Source organism: Cavia porcellus, unplaced genomic scaffold (assembly GCF_034190915.1).
Source record: "Cavia porcellus strain 051 isolate PalLab524CR breed Dunkin Hartley unplaced genomic scaffold, mCavPor4.1 scaffold_22, whole genome shotgun sequence".
Lineage (NCBI taxonomy): Eukaryota > Metazoa > Chordata > Mammalia > Rodentia > Caviidae > Cavia > Cavia porcellus.
Genome location: NW_026947505.1, coordinates 17,187,381 through 17,202,899, shown reverse-complemented (window position 1 = coordinate 17,202,899; position 15,519 = coordinate 17,187,381).

The window sequence follows — 15,519 nt, the reverse complement described above, 5'->3', positions numbered from 1 at the left end:
CTCTGTCCCAAGCTTTAAGGTAATAAATGAAGATCAAGCTCCATTCTGCATTTAGTCACCTCCTGGGCATCTGTAGACAAAAGTGAGGAGTCGTCGTGCTTTAGCAAAAACTTCATTTAAGTCCGTAACTACTTGTGATGGTTGATTGATGGTGCCAACTTCAGTAATACCTATCTAGATTGGTTCAGCATAGTTCTGGATGTGGAAGATCCATCTTAGGGAGGATGAACATCAGAGTAGCATGAAAGGGAAGTGAAGAAGGAAGGACTGCTTTTGTTTCCGAGTATTGGCTTAGCCCCAATCTCTTACATAAATGGAATAAGACCAGTAGTATGAGTTTTGGAGCATTCAGAAAGGTCAGAACTCTCTCTCTTTCTCATAAAGACTATATTCTATTGGAATGGGGATGTCAGCACCCCAGGTCCTCAGCTGCCTCAGCTGTGGTTGTCATCTTGACTTCAGGGCACAGTGCATTTGCTCTTTTCCAACACAGTCAGAGGCCCCTATTTTTAGCAACCCAACTCTATACAATCGGGTCTTCAACAGTTTTCTTCAAGGGAGCTCCAGTCTTTGATTTCACCTTGGGCATCATTTCCTGGCTTCCACTGAAGACCCTTCGGCCTCCTGGATACAGACTCTAACAGGCACCACACAGAGCTCCAGGCCTTCGATTGCATCTTTTGGATCCCAGATAGACCTTTTACACTATCACACATGTAACACTGTGAGCGGCCATTGTAAGGCAATCTTGCAAGTTCTTATATATTTGTGTATTTTATGTTAAATCTGTTTACTAATCACAGACTGATACACCACAAACAGATCCTGCTTTCCTTGTATGACTGATTAAAGCCCAGAGGTTTGTCCTCTGTCTCTGTGTTATGTCTGACTGTGTCATCCACCATCTTCCAACAGCAATTCCTGGAAACCAAGCCTTTTTCACAGGGGCCTTTGAGGGACCTCTGATACCCAAACTGAGCATTAACAGACTCACACAACAAACCCTTGATGTAGGATCACTGATTGCTTTTTATTCATGTTTAGTTTTTGAGTCAAGGTTTTGCTATGTAGTCCAGGCTGGTCTTGAACTCACTGTGTAGTTCAGGCTGGTCTCCACCTTTCAGCAATCCTCATGCCTCAGGCTTCCTGCGTGCTGTGATTACAGGTGTGCACCACCATGCCCAGCCAACCCGTTGCTTTTTTAAACATAAAAACACATTTCACTATTTTTGGATTAAGATGTACTTAATTGCAAATTAAGTAAATTATTAAATTGTATTTCTTTTTAAATTGATTTAATTTGCAATTGAGATGTATTTAAAAAGACATATAAAGAAAACTTTTATTCCCATTCTTGTCTCCATTTACTAAAGTTTCCTTGCTTACAAGCAACTTTTTATTCTGCCACTTTTGCTTCATTGCTGAATGCAAACATGGCAAAGCAGATATATCTTGTGTCCTCATTTTGAGCACAGTAGTGGATCAAGAGCCCTGCTGACCATCGTTATTAACGATGAGCTTTGGGAGTGTCTGCCCCATCACGGCACAGCATCTCCTTATTCCTTCTGCAGCTGTGTGACACATCTTGTGAACACAGCTAAGCTGTGCGAGCCTGGGTCTTAGGCTCCTCGGAAACGATTCCTCACTCTGATGAAAAGGAGTAACAGTGCCTGCTGATGTGTGTGCCATTTATTTCAAGCCTGGGGATTTGTGAAATAGACTCCTCAGGGAGCAACTGTGGATCAAAATTAAATGCATTAGTCACTTTGGTAGAAATCTTGGTAGAACCTGCCTGACAATCCTTGGTAGGCTCTTACCACTTTTTTTTTTTAATGACTGTTCCTAACAGGGAAAGTGGTTCCTCGCCCTCCCCATTTCTTGCTACTGGAAGCTGCCAAACTGTGAGATTTTTTGCCACTCTGAAGTTGTTAGCTGAAGTTTAGTGTTTCTTCACTTAATGGTAAAATTAACTAATACTCCATAGATTGATGACCATTTACTTTTATATGAAGTTCACATATCTTTTGTAGTTCACTTGACTATTTTTCCCAATAATAAAGAAGTTTTATATTTAAAATACATTTATTTATTAGAGCATAATTGATGTACAACAACCTGCATATTTTAAAAACATACATTATGAACTTTGAAATACACATGTCTCTACGAATATATGGATACCCACTTCTCTCCACTTAAGTTTTCCTGAGATTATCACTCTTTCCCTGAAAGTTACAATCCTGGGTTATTTTCAAATCTACATAGCAAACCTGACCTACCATGTAAGATAGTGCCCTGGAACACTGGAGAACACTACCGGGAGTCTAAACTCCCACTGTTCTCCTGCCTTATGTATGAGGAGTGGGTGAACCAGGACTCAACCTTCAGTCATTTGAGAGATTGCAAAAGAACTGGGATCTCACTATCCATTTTGCTAATCTTTTTGAAATTGTAATAGATGTTAAGAAAAAAAAGAAGAAAATATAGCTCTCTAAAGGACAAATTCCTAATTTTGGCCCTATGATAAGAGTATGGGAACATCAAAATGTTTCTTTGGTGAGGTTAGTAAACCACTAACAGTAATGTGGTTATGTGTATGAATACATAAATACACTCACACATATTTATTCCTAGCAACATTCGTAAGATGCTATAAAATGTAATTTTTATGCAAACTGTATAACTTGCTTATATGCATTCATAGTGTCCTCTGGAAGAGCTAAGTTACAGTGTATCCAATATTCTCTGCATTCTAATCTAATCTAAAGCTGTTATTTTTAAAAGTGCTTTTTACAAACCAATTCCACATTTTCATGCTGAGTTTGAAAATAATAGTTTGATTTTCTACTATGCTTAAACATTGTGGTGAGTTTCAGATTTCATAGCATTTCATAGCACTATCATTGATGTAAAATTTTCTCTAAAATTTCTGTTCAGTCCTTGTACTGCAGAAAGGAGTTTTCTACCAGCACCATGGCCTGAGGTTTGCAAAATGGCTCAAGCTCTATGCAATTGTGATGTCACTAACTAAAAAGACCTTTGGAGTGAATGTAAGGCAGTTGTTTCCTTAAAGGAAATACAATTACTTCTTAGTATTTAAAAGTGTTTAAAATACACAGAAAATGTGGCTAATGTCTTCCAATTACAAGGGAGAGGCTACTTTTTATTAGTATGCAAGAATAATGATAATAATGAGAGTAACAACTTTTATTTTCCAAGAACAGTGCACAATGTCTCACAAGCATGTGATTGAAGGTATGATAGCAGTATTGTGTCCATTCTGTAATTGGATATAGTGATATGGACAGACAACTGACTACTCAATAAATAAAGTTACCATTTTTATACAGTGGTCAAATTGCCAATATACATAACAAAAAAATTATTAGATCATTGACTTTTAGTCATACTTTCAAAATATTCAAACTTAGTCCTGAGATGTATCTATTATAATTTTAAATAAATGCCTTGTTTTATTTCTCTAGGTCTTTGTAAGTCATTTAAGAGTTTTCCTTAATAGTAAAATACTTTCAACTATTTAGTTTTAAAAGTTAATGTTGTAGAAAATTAAATTTAGTGGATTACACATAGGTATTAATGTCTGCAAAACAGTCTGGATTGTGAGCCACTAAAAGACAATGAGTATGTTTCCCACATGCTAAACAAATTAAGGCTAAAAAAGAAAGCAAAAAAATTATTGACATTAAAAATTACTCAAATCATTATGACTAGTTCATGTTATGAAATGGAATTTTCCAGTTACTTGTCTATTTAATTAGATGATGATATTGATATTGTGTCATTAACATAAAAATATTAGCCTAGTACTTTTTTTAAATTTTTTTTACATTTTGTGACTTTTCCTTTGACTGCAGATTTATGATTTGGAAAGGCTTTTCTTCTGAGTCCACCTGATATGGACACAAACAAGAAATTTCCCAAGAGAAGATTTAGCCATTTTTATTACATTGTAATTGATCAAACATGGCCTGATTTTATCTAGCTATGCAATCAATGGGAAACAACACCCCCTTAACAATATATTTTAAAAATCACATAAGGAAAACTTAACCAGTGGAGGCATTTCTGAGTTCTCCAGAATGTACCTGAGTTCAGGTCTATAAATGAGGATTAAATTGGAGGAACTCAGAGCAAGAGCCAATCTTGAAGATGCCCAACCTCAACCAGCTAAGCTGCAGGAAGCAGGTGCAGGGCTAAGATGGGGAGAGCAGGAAGGAGCCTTCATTCTCAGGGCCGGGGCAGCCAAAGAGCTCCCAGCCAGTACCTCCCACTTTCCAGGTGAAACACCATGTATTTTCAAGGTGCATTGCGATTTCCAGCAGGACTGTTGCTCTGACCTCCCTTCTCCTTTCTCAGGATGTGGACAAGTTGGGTCCTGGACCTGGGAGGACCTGGAAACTCACTGTGACCCTGGGCAACTAGCTGGCTGGGCCAGGGCCAGAGCAGGGGCCCTCTGTCCTACTGGAGGGGTCTCTTTGCAAGCTCTGCTTTCTGAGGCTGCAGGCTTCCCTGGGGACCCTGAGAACCTTCCTCCTTGAGCTGTCCTGGGGCCCACCCTGTGGAAAGGCCCAGCGCCCAAAGGTCCAGGTTCCCTGCTGGCTGGGGACCCACACTGCCAGCTGCTGCCAGCCCCAGCCTTACCAGGCCCTGAGGAGCACTCAGAAGGAGGACACCCCTGAATTCTCTTCTCCTAGTTCTACAGGTTTCCTTTCTAAATGTGACTTTTTTTTTTTTTTTTAAACTGTACACTAGAAGATATTGTGGAATTTTTCTGGGGCCCTGAGGCACCACTGCTGGTAACTCCAATTTACATTACAAACACCAGCAACTGGGTTGCACATGTCTTAATAAAATAGCTGCAGGTTCTAAGGGGGGGCACTGGAGTGTGTGCCAGCACTCAGAGGAAACTCACCATAGACATCTCTGCGATCCCGGGCAAAGAAAATGCTGTCATTTAGAAATATTGGTCCCACACCAATTAAGAAAGTCTAAAATCGTTGATGAGGATTTTATGATAATGCACGCAGAGGATGCTGGAGTTTTCGAACCTCCGGGGTGCTGGAAACCATCCTGTTTAATTGCCTAGGGAGGCAGTCGGGTAAGATGGCCCCAGGCTCAGGACTGGCTGGGGGCTGCTGTGTGAAGGGAGGGCGGGGTGGGTTTGCTCTCTGACCCACTTCTGCCTTCCAGGACAGTCTCCCCTTCCACCTCTGACCATGTGAACATCTATCATAAGACAGTGCAGGCCACATGATGGTGCCTTCATCTTGGACTTCCAAACTCCAAAGTATTTCTGCGTTTTGTATTTCCAGTCTCACGTACTCTGTTATAGCAGCACACAGGATGAAGATAGTGGGCACATTTAAAAAAATTATTAACATATACAGTACTTGCCATAATAAGCATCACATTCATTATAGGGAATTTGTACCTGTATATACTATACTGTGTCATAGTTCTTTTTTTTTTCTTCTTCTTTTAGTAACAGGGATTGAACTCACAATCTCATGTTTGCCAGGCAGGTGCTTATGCCACTGAGCTAAATCCCTGGCCCTAGTTCTTCTTTTTTTCCTCCTTTCTCTCCCCTTCCTTCAGCTCTTCTTCCCCTCTCCATTTACAAAAGCTTTGCTCCCATCTTTTCCCTTCCATTCTCTTTTTTAAAAATCCCTTTCCCTTCCTTCCCTTGTCCCTTCCTCCTCCCTTGTACCCCTTCCCATTTGAATAAGATCTTCCTACTTCCTGAATCCGTCCTGTCTTACTCCTTATTTATCCTTTCTGTTTCTCACACAAGAGAAACAATGCAATATTTAAACTTGTGTATTTGATTTGTTTCACTTAAGATTACAGCCTTGAGCCAGGGATTTAGCTCAACAGTGTAAGCGACTGCCTGGCAAATGAGGTCATGAGTTTGGTCCCCAGTACAAAAAAAAAAAAAAAAGATTTTAGTCTTGAGATGCATTCCTTTACCTAAAAGCAAGTTTGTCCTTCTTTATGGCAAAGCAGTATTCCATTGTATATAAATATCACAAAATCTTTATCCATTCATCCATTGATGGGCTCATGGCTCTTTCCAAGATTTAGCTATTACAAATTGTGGTGATATAAACATCGCTGTGCATGTATCTCTATGGTATAATGTTTCTAACTCGTTTGGGAAGATATACTTAGTGGGGCACAACTGAGTCAAACAGAACCTCTGGTTTTACTATTTTGAGCGATCGCCACACTAATTTCCACAGTGATCACACCAGTCTACACCCCCACCAGAAGTGGAAATTCCCCACAGTGCCACTAGCATGTTATTGGTCAATTTATTGATGATGGTCATTCTTCCTGGAATGAGATGGAATCACAGTGTTGTTTTAATTTGCATTTCTCAAATGACCAGTGATCTTGAACATTTTTTCATATATTTATTTGTTGTTTGTACTTCTTCATCTGAGAAATATCTGTTATTTCAGATGCCCATTTTTGGACTGGGTCTTTAAATTGGGGGGGGGGAGTCTGATTTTGTTAAATTCTTTCTATATTCTACATGTTAGTCCTTTGTCTGAGGAGTAGCTGGTAAAAATTTTTTCCTACTTTGTAGGTTGTCTCTTCACCCTGTTGATTTCTTTTGTTATGCAAACTCTGTTTAATCTGATATAATCCCAGTGGTTAGTTCTTTGTAGCATTTTCTGTGTGATCAGGGTTTTGTTCACAGTCTACAGCTATGTCTCAAGAGTTTTACCTGTTCTCTTCTCCATACGGTAAAGTGTTTTTGTTTTCTGATCTAGATCTTTGATCCACTAAAGTTTTAGGGTAGTGCATGGTAAGAGGTCGTGGTTTAGGTTCAGCCTTTGGCATGTGGAAGTAGACACCCATGTTTGCCTGTCCTTCTCGGTTTTTTTCTCTGGGGAACATCACGGTGGGAGCTTGGGCACACTGCCCTTCTCCTGTGGCACCTCCCAGTGGCTGCCAGTAAGATAGTGCAGAGCCCCTTTGGCAGAACTCTGAGTGCTGGGCAAAGGTGAGGCTCACATGGCCACAGCTCTGTGTCCTGTCCTGCCCTGAGCAGCTGGCTCTGTGACATGAACTTCCCCGTGAAGTTCATTTGATACACTGTTTGTTATACTAAAACTTTCCAATGAAATTTTTACCTAACAGTCTTTGCTTCTCAAATTACTACCCATTAGCCCTTCCTAAGAATGCACAAAAATATTCTTCGCACTAATTAAAAAGCAGAGAACATTTTCCATACTAATAAGAACACGTGGAAGATTTTTTAGTATCTGGAATAGAGATTGAAAAAAATTACTAGTGTTATGATTATCTATCCCTATGAAATGGGATGATGATTCTACCTTTTCAATAATGAATTTTGACATCTTTTAAAATGAAATTTAGCTCTCTTTTTTGGGATGTTGAGGCAGGAAGCTTTCAATTTAACAATTTAGTAAGACCAGGTCTCAAAAAAAAAAAAAAAAAAAAAAGATTAGGAATATAGTTCAGTCCAAAGGCCTTGGGTTCAATCTCCAACACCAAATAAATAAATAAATTCAAGGACATTTATAATTTTATTTAAGACAAGTGATATATTCCTGGGTTAAAGCAGCTGTTTAATTATTGAACTCTCAAAATACAGAAAAGTCAGCCATCCCTGTTACCAAACAAATCACCAGCAGCAACAACAAAAAGAAAACAGTGGGGAAGTTTTGGGAATAAATATTTTAAATATTACCTGCAATGACTCCTCAGCTCCAGCTTTTAATCCACACTTCTGAGGTCCCGGAGGAGAATTTTCTCCTCCATCAAAAGGCTTCACATCCATGTCAAATGTTTAGTTTTATTGTTGTTGTTGTTAGTCTAATATTATTTAATGTCTACTTCTTACTAAGTACTATTCTACTTCTGGACACTCAATGAGCCAAGCTGACTGTCATGGTTTATGTCTGTGGCTCCCAGGCCTCATGCATTTGCACTGTGCATTTGTGATTGGTTCACTGTCTAGTGCTTGGATGGATGGTGTATGTGCTGCACTCAATAGGGGTGGAGCCAGGATGTAACATAATGGCAGGAAGAAGGTGTGTCTTGCTCTTTGCTTGTTTCTGCCTTGCTGTTTGCAGCCGCCATGAACTACGGCCCTGCCACCTTGCCTTGGAGCCAACTCAGTATGGACTGAAACCTCCAAAAACTGTAAGAAATAAACCTTTCCTTTCCCAGCTTTGCAGGTATTTTGTCTCTGCGACTAGTAAAAAGTAACTAAGACACTGACCAACTTTTCTTTCTTTCTTTCTTTCTTTCCTTTTTTGTACTGGGAACTCAGGACCTTGCTCTTACCAGGCAGGCACTTACACCACTGAGCTATATCCTTGGCCCAACTTTTTATTAGAAGCCAGATGATAAATATTTCAGGAATTCTGGGCCACAGTGTCTGTTTCAATCACTGCTGCTGAAGTGCAAACCCCCTGACCTAAGTCAGTAAACAGACGTGGACATATTTCCACAAAACCTTATTTACCCCAAAAGACAATGAGACAGAGCTGACCCATGGAAAATACAATTTTCAAACCTCTAAATTATACAGGCAAAGTTCCTGTTGGGTAGAGCTTGCTTTCAGAAGAGAGAGAGAAAAAAATGCTTATAGCAAATAAAATGGTATTTTCGAGAGAATAAAAGCTGTGCAGAAAATCACAAACGTTACAGGATTGCAGTGAGCTGGACAAGGGCTGCGCTTCTGGTGGCTTTGCAGGACCAGCCTGTCCAAATCATAAGAACAGGGACCTGTGGGAGGAGACGCGAGGAGCAGGTTCCGGCCTGAGCCTCCGGCTGTGTGTGCAGATGAAGGACACAGAGGACCCGCTGAGGAGTCTCCTGCCCAAATCTGGAAGAGGAGACCTGAAGTGGTGTGAGGAGCCAGGGGCACAGGAGAGCATTTGAGAGCGAGGAGCCTTCAGCTTCGGGGTGCAGGCAGGTCTCCCGGTAGAATTTGCACCCTTTTGATGGCTGCATCAGACACTGCACCGCGGAAGAGGTGAGGCTAGGGTCACCTGGCAAGGGCTGCCTCACCTGGGCTGTCTTAGGGACCCTGAAATAGGCCCAGGGATGCACAGGCCTCTGTCCTGCATCCAGCCTGACCTCACAGAGCCCAGGAGCAACCTGGTCCCTAAGCTCCATCTCCCCTTCAGCCCAGAATCCAGGGTGCGCCCCAGCTCCCCACCTGAGGGAGGCCCAGGATTAAGGGGGGTTCTTGCCAGTGACTTTTTTCTTACGGTGATGAGCTCCACTGTATAAATGAAAAGGAATTTCAAGTTCTTTTCTTTCCCTTAAAATTCCAAATATATTGTGCTTTTGGGTTCCTCCTCTAGGCTTGTTGAGTTCCATACACAAAGGATTCTTTGAAGCAGAAGTCTCCTCCTCGTCCAGACTGGAGCTCCCTGTCTTACCATTGCTTCCTAAGAGAGGCAAGAGCACCAGACAGAGAGGAGAGTGCGAGAACAGACGTAGAGTCGTGCAGTTAATCTTCCTGATCTCTAAGGAGACAGGCAGTTTCCCCCATTGTTTTCAGGGTAAGAAACAGAGGTTTAGTAATTTGCACAACATCACATTAACTAGTAATAAAGAATGAGAATTGAAATTCTCAGCTCTTTAACGATGGGTGATACTGATGGATGGTTACTCTGTCTTCGTTCTCTAAAGAAGTAAAATTGCAGTTAATTATATTTGAAACCACAAGGCTCCATGAATCTAATCAACTTCCCAAAGGTCCCACAGCTGGGAAGAACAATGTCTCTAGCCTGTTATACACAAATTTGTGCACACATGGACACACACACACACCATAAACACACCGTTAACCATGTAATAGAAATTTGACAAACTCACCTGCTGCTACTTGTGTGTTCTTTGTTCTTTGTTGCCTGAATAGTCTCATAAATATAGGTTGTCTGCAGTTTGATTTTGGGTTTCTAGTTTATGCTGCTAGATACAAAAGACCGCATACCATCAAATGCTCACTAGATAAATGGCTAACAAAATTTTAATCAGTTTGCAGACATAAAATAGAAAAAAGATTTCAAATAATGGTTCTTTTCCCATAGAAATGAGACTGAATTTCTTCCAAGTAGGCTGGAAGTATATTTTAATTGGACTCATTTACTTCATTTTATTGGATGATTTGATTTAGAGGAAAATATTTCATGCCTTTGATAAAGACTAATAAAACTCCTGTGCAAAGACAATTTGCAGCCTCACTAACCTTGTAAGCTGTGTCATGAAAGCATGTTAATGACTCCACCACCTACTGGCGGATTTTCTGTTAGGATAGCACCAAGCCTAACAGGTAAGAATGGGCACAGAAGTCAGAACTGATGCCCGCTCCTTTGTTTTCTAGCAGTGCACATAATACGTAAGGGCCTTCGTTTTCCCACCTAAAAGTAACACAACAGAGTCACGCAAACGGCACAAGACAGTGATAGTGATAACCGAGATGATGCTGTAGAACAACACTGTAGAAAGTTGCAGGGCTCCTAACGTTAGTTACCTTCACACTGAAGACATGTTCTCGGGGAGTCGGGCAAAGAGTGCTACGCTCTGGGTTTGGGAACCAGTGCTGTGACTGGTATGTTCTGATGTCCTCACAGTCCATGTGAGTTCTACAGGGTGACCGCTCAATAGCAGTTCCAAAATCCATTGCAATTTGGCATAGTTGGGGTGTACACTGATACACACCCCGAGGAAGACATTCTACAGAGCACTGGGAAGTCAGCCTGCACCATGGCTGTCTTCTGTAAGAACTAAAGTGGTGCGGAGAGTACTAGGCTAAGTTAAATTGTGGTTAAAGGTGTTTATGCAACCAAAGAACAAGTAAAGAATACACCACCGTTGGAACTACCTAGAAATGTGCAGAGGGATTCAGCCACAGAAGGAGCCAGTGAAGGTTTTAATATGCCTCTTCGGTATTCCGTCACTAGAGTCGGTGTCCGGATGTCCCAGTTTTCCAAGGTACTGTGTGTCCCCAAGGAGAAATGAGAGAAAGTGCACTGTGTCACAGTCCTTCATCCAGGACATGCTGGTCACACTTATGCTGGGCTTGAAGAAGTGAGTTGATATTTGATATTTCACTTAGATGGAAGATGACCATCAGCCGACAGTGATCATTGTCACCTGAGGCCATGCTGCCCCAACACAGTAAGCTCAGCCTTCCTGTAGAGTAAAACCATGAGCAGAGCTTGGGGAGGACGGTGAGCCTCTCAGGCTCTGTGTGTTAGCCGGGGGGTACAGGGGAAGGGAGGAATTAGCTGAGGTGTCACCTGGGGCAGCTTCCTACCGTTTATTCTAGCCTTTCCCAAGACTACGCATGGTGATCAAATATATTTCTGAAATATATTTTTCTCTCTTTTGTGATAAATGACTTATGTATGCTCCTTTAGTTGCATGAATATAGGGCAAAGTAGGAGAGTGGGAAAGCTGTCAGAGAAACTTTTAAATCTCAAATTTCTCACTTCCTACAATTTTTATCCACGAAACGTGAGTCCTAAGGAAGTGCAGATCAATCTGCAAGTGGAGTTATCTATCCACTCAACAGCTATTTTCCAGTACCAAAGTTCTTAGTTAGGAGAAACAGAAGCCAATTTGAGAGTTTGTGAAAAAGAGATTAAGTAGCTCACAGAACCAAAGGGAATCATGGAAAACCAAGACCCTGGCAAAGACTGCAGGAAATACATTTAAACTCATGCTGTGGCTCGTACCTGTAATCCCTGCACACCCAGAGCTGAGGCCAGGGGATCAAAAGCTCAAGCCAGCCACTTACTGGCTAATGCTACTTAGTGACTTAGTAATCATCTCCATATAAAAGAGAAAATAATAAAGGGCTGGGGATGCACCTCAGTGCAAAGTCCCTGCTTTCAATCCCCAGTACTGCAAAGAAAAAATCATGATATGAATAAAAAATACTAAAAAGTGTATCTCATCTTGTAGTTGTAAAACAATGGAAATACATTACATATTTATAAAATGAAATAAAAAGTTTAAAATCCCTCCATAAAATCTGAAATCAAAATGAAATAAAGGAATAAAAGAGTATATCAAGTTGGTGGCATAGCAAGTGGAATTATTTCAAGACTTTAAAAGAAGTTAGTTTGACTACACGTTATTGGTGACTATGTGCCAAAGATGAATACAATCAAAACAGGAACTTAACTGTGAACTGTTTTCAGAAGTTATATTTTTGGTGGTTGTACATGTACTTTTGTTTTTTGAGACTATCATGTTTTAAGTGGGAAATTATGCTGATATTGGAAATAGGATTTCCAGTTGTGGGAAGCAGCAGACTAAAGTATGAGATTGAAAAAGTCCATGAGGGCTGAGGATGTAGCTCAGTGGCACAGCACCTGCCTGCAAGCATAAGGGCCTGAGTTTGATTCCCACTAGCAAAAAGAAATAAAAAAGAAGGTTAATTGAAATTCCTACACTTTAAAATGTGAATTGAAGATTCCTTTTTAAATTTATTATTTATTTTAATTGTACATATTATTTTGAGCAGATCTAGAATCCAGGTTATTATTTTTTAATACTCTTGGCCAGGGACGAGAAATGACTAAAATGAACCTAAGACACCTTATCATGTGAGAACGCAAGGAAGGTGCTTTAATTACTGCTGTCATGGCAAAAGGACTCAGGCATCAACCTTGGACATGCTTCCAGTGGACACAGATGGGACAGTTTAAACATCAGTAGAGCTGGGGATTTAGCTCAGCAGCACAAGTGCCTGCCTGGCAAGCACAAGGTCCTGAGCTCAATTCCTGGTACAAAAAAAATAAATAAATAAATAAAACAAAATAAAACAAAACAACAAAAAGATTAAACATCAACAGGAATAATATCTATAATGGGTTAAAATGCCAGAAGTATATTTAAACCAGTGCGTTTATAACTGTACCAAAGTCAACCATGGAGTCATCGTGGGAAGATGTTAAGTGAGCAATCAAAAATTATAGAACCAGTAAGTAAGAAGACAACAAAGTGAAGTCCCACCCTGTCTTTCACAGCCCTGGAGCTCGAGGGTCTGACAGGCACGGGCTAAGTCTGGGCTGTGTCACAGTGTGGTGGGTAACGATGGGGGAGCACAGGCGGGAGAAGGATGAGGTGACATCCTGAGCTCCCGAGGAGAAAGCAGGGAGGGTCACACCCTGGTTTTATAGCAGTCCTCTTGGGAGAACTCGAGGAGCCCCGCCAGAGCGGCCTTCTGAGGGTGCCCTGCAGTGACCTAAGGACTTTCCTCTAGGTCCCCTCCAAGAGTCCCCACCCTCCCAGGAGCACCACCTCAGGGAGAAAGCCTTCCTCCCCATGGAACCCACAGAAGGCAAGCCATACTCAGTCCTTTAGCATTTATTTTTGTGTCTTGACTGACTTCTTAACCACTGTAGCCATCACAGCCTGAGTGAGACGCAGCTGTCTGTAGCTCATGTGTTTCTCTTTATTTCCACTTATGTCTCCTGTTTCCTGTGATGGTTGTGTCATTTGATTTATAAGCATTCATGATGCATTTAGTGTGAAGTGCACCCTACGGCATTATAAACTGCCTTGCTTTGTGTTATTTAATATTTATGGCCCGATTTCAGCCTTGCTGGTATTAAGATTCATACATCTGCTTTCTTTTTAATAATGTTCATCTCATACACTTTTGATCCCTCTGCTGTTTTGAACTGTTGTGGATCATTTTGTCTTAAGTGTTTTTTGTGATCCAGTCTGAAAAATTGGATTTGTTTGTTTCTATGCCTTTTTCCATAAAAAGTCACTCAGCAATTCAAAATTTAATTCCAGCACACAAACTGTAGCCAGTGGCCTCAGTAAATGACCACTTAGCGTCTGGATCAAAGCCATGCGGAAAGGAGCAGCATTCCCCTGCCCCCGACCCCAAAGCACCTCAGTCTCCTTTCATATTTTAGGGTTGCACAATATACAGAAACAAAATCACTGTAGAAAAATCGAGAGCCTTCCTTGTTCACAAGAAAAATTATTCAACATCTGAGAAACAGACAGGAAGGGCACAGTTTGTCACCATCCAGGGGATGCCAGGGTACCCACTGCCCCTGTCTGTACTGAGGCCATGGCAGGGCCTCAGCCAAAAGAGGAAGGCCTAGAAGACGGTGGAGCGTGGTGGTGGCTGGTACCAAGGAGAGATTCGCGCTGACCCCAACAGTTACTGCTCCCCTCCTGCTTGAGGCCAGGGAGGGAGGGAAGGAAGGGAAGCCTCTTGAGAAATGATCTGAGCTTCACGTACGAGCAACTTGGCTAAGATACCTCTAAGAAACCTTCAGATGAATAATGTTCTTATTCCTGGATCATCAGGACATTTTAAAATTGACATTAGCTGGCTAGCGGAGGCAAACTTGATTAAAACCAGCCCTTGAGTGTAGAAATATCAACTATGTCTGGCTCACAGAGCATATTTTATAAGGCCCAATGCCAGTTCTTAAAAACAGTATAGAATTGAGGACTTTAGAAAAAGTAAAACCTGTCTATAAGCTAATTGTTCAAAAAACTGCCCTTCCAGACCACCCGTTCCCCAGCACAGCTAGGGTAGGGGCCAGTGACGAACGCATAGCCACGACCTGGTGCCCTGCTGGCTACCAGTACGGCGGGAATTATTTATATATTCTAGACTCTAGGCCCTTTCAATTTTCTTGATAGTCTTCTTTGTTTTGTTCTATTTTAGTAATCTTTGTTTACTGTTACTTTTCTTCCTGAACAAACATAATTTCTTCAGAAACAGAGGGACTACAAGAAACTATCCTTTATTCAAGACCCTAGTTCATTTTCAGGAGGAAAAGAGAAACAGTTCATTAAAGGGGCTGCAAACAGCTGCTGTAGGGGCGAGAACAAGGCCAAGATCTTGGCCCAATCTTCCTCTTCTTGATTCAAATTTTTGCAAAGAATTCTGCGGACCATCCAACACAGCTGCTGTTGTAAAAGTTTTGCACAACACTGATAAAAAAAAAAAAAAGTAGATGGTTTCCTCATGTTTATTTCTCTACTGTGACACTTTAGATTTTTTGTGCTCCTATTAATATTGCTTTGCTCCTGTGTTTCTTTGACTTGCATTCTTAAGTCACATACTGCATGTCTTACATAGTTTTCTACCTTTCTCTTGGCTGAAATGGTGCCCCGGTAGCCCTGCTTTAAAAGGCAACAGCAATCACTTTAATTAAAAAGGTGTAAATCAGTGGGAAAATATCTAGCACAGTTTTCAGTGCTCCATCAAGCTGGTGCGTGCGCAAGTGCGTGTGTGTGTGTGTGTGTGTGTGTGTGCGTGTGTGCGTGTGTTCAGTACTGAACATCAAATCCATGGCCTTCACACTGCGATACATTCCCAGCCCTTTTTATCTTCTATCTTTTATGTTGAGACATGATTTCACTGAGTTTCTAAATTACCCAGGCTGACAGGCATGCCCACCATGCCCAGTTTAAGTATTCTTTATTTTTCCTAACTCTTTTTTTCTTTTAAAATACTAATAT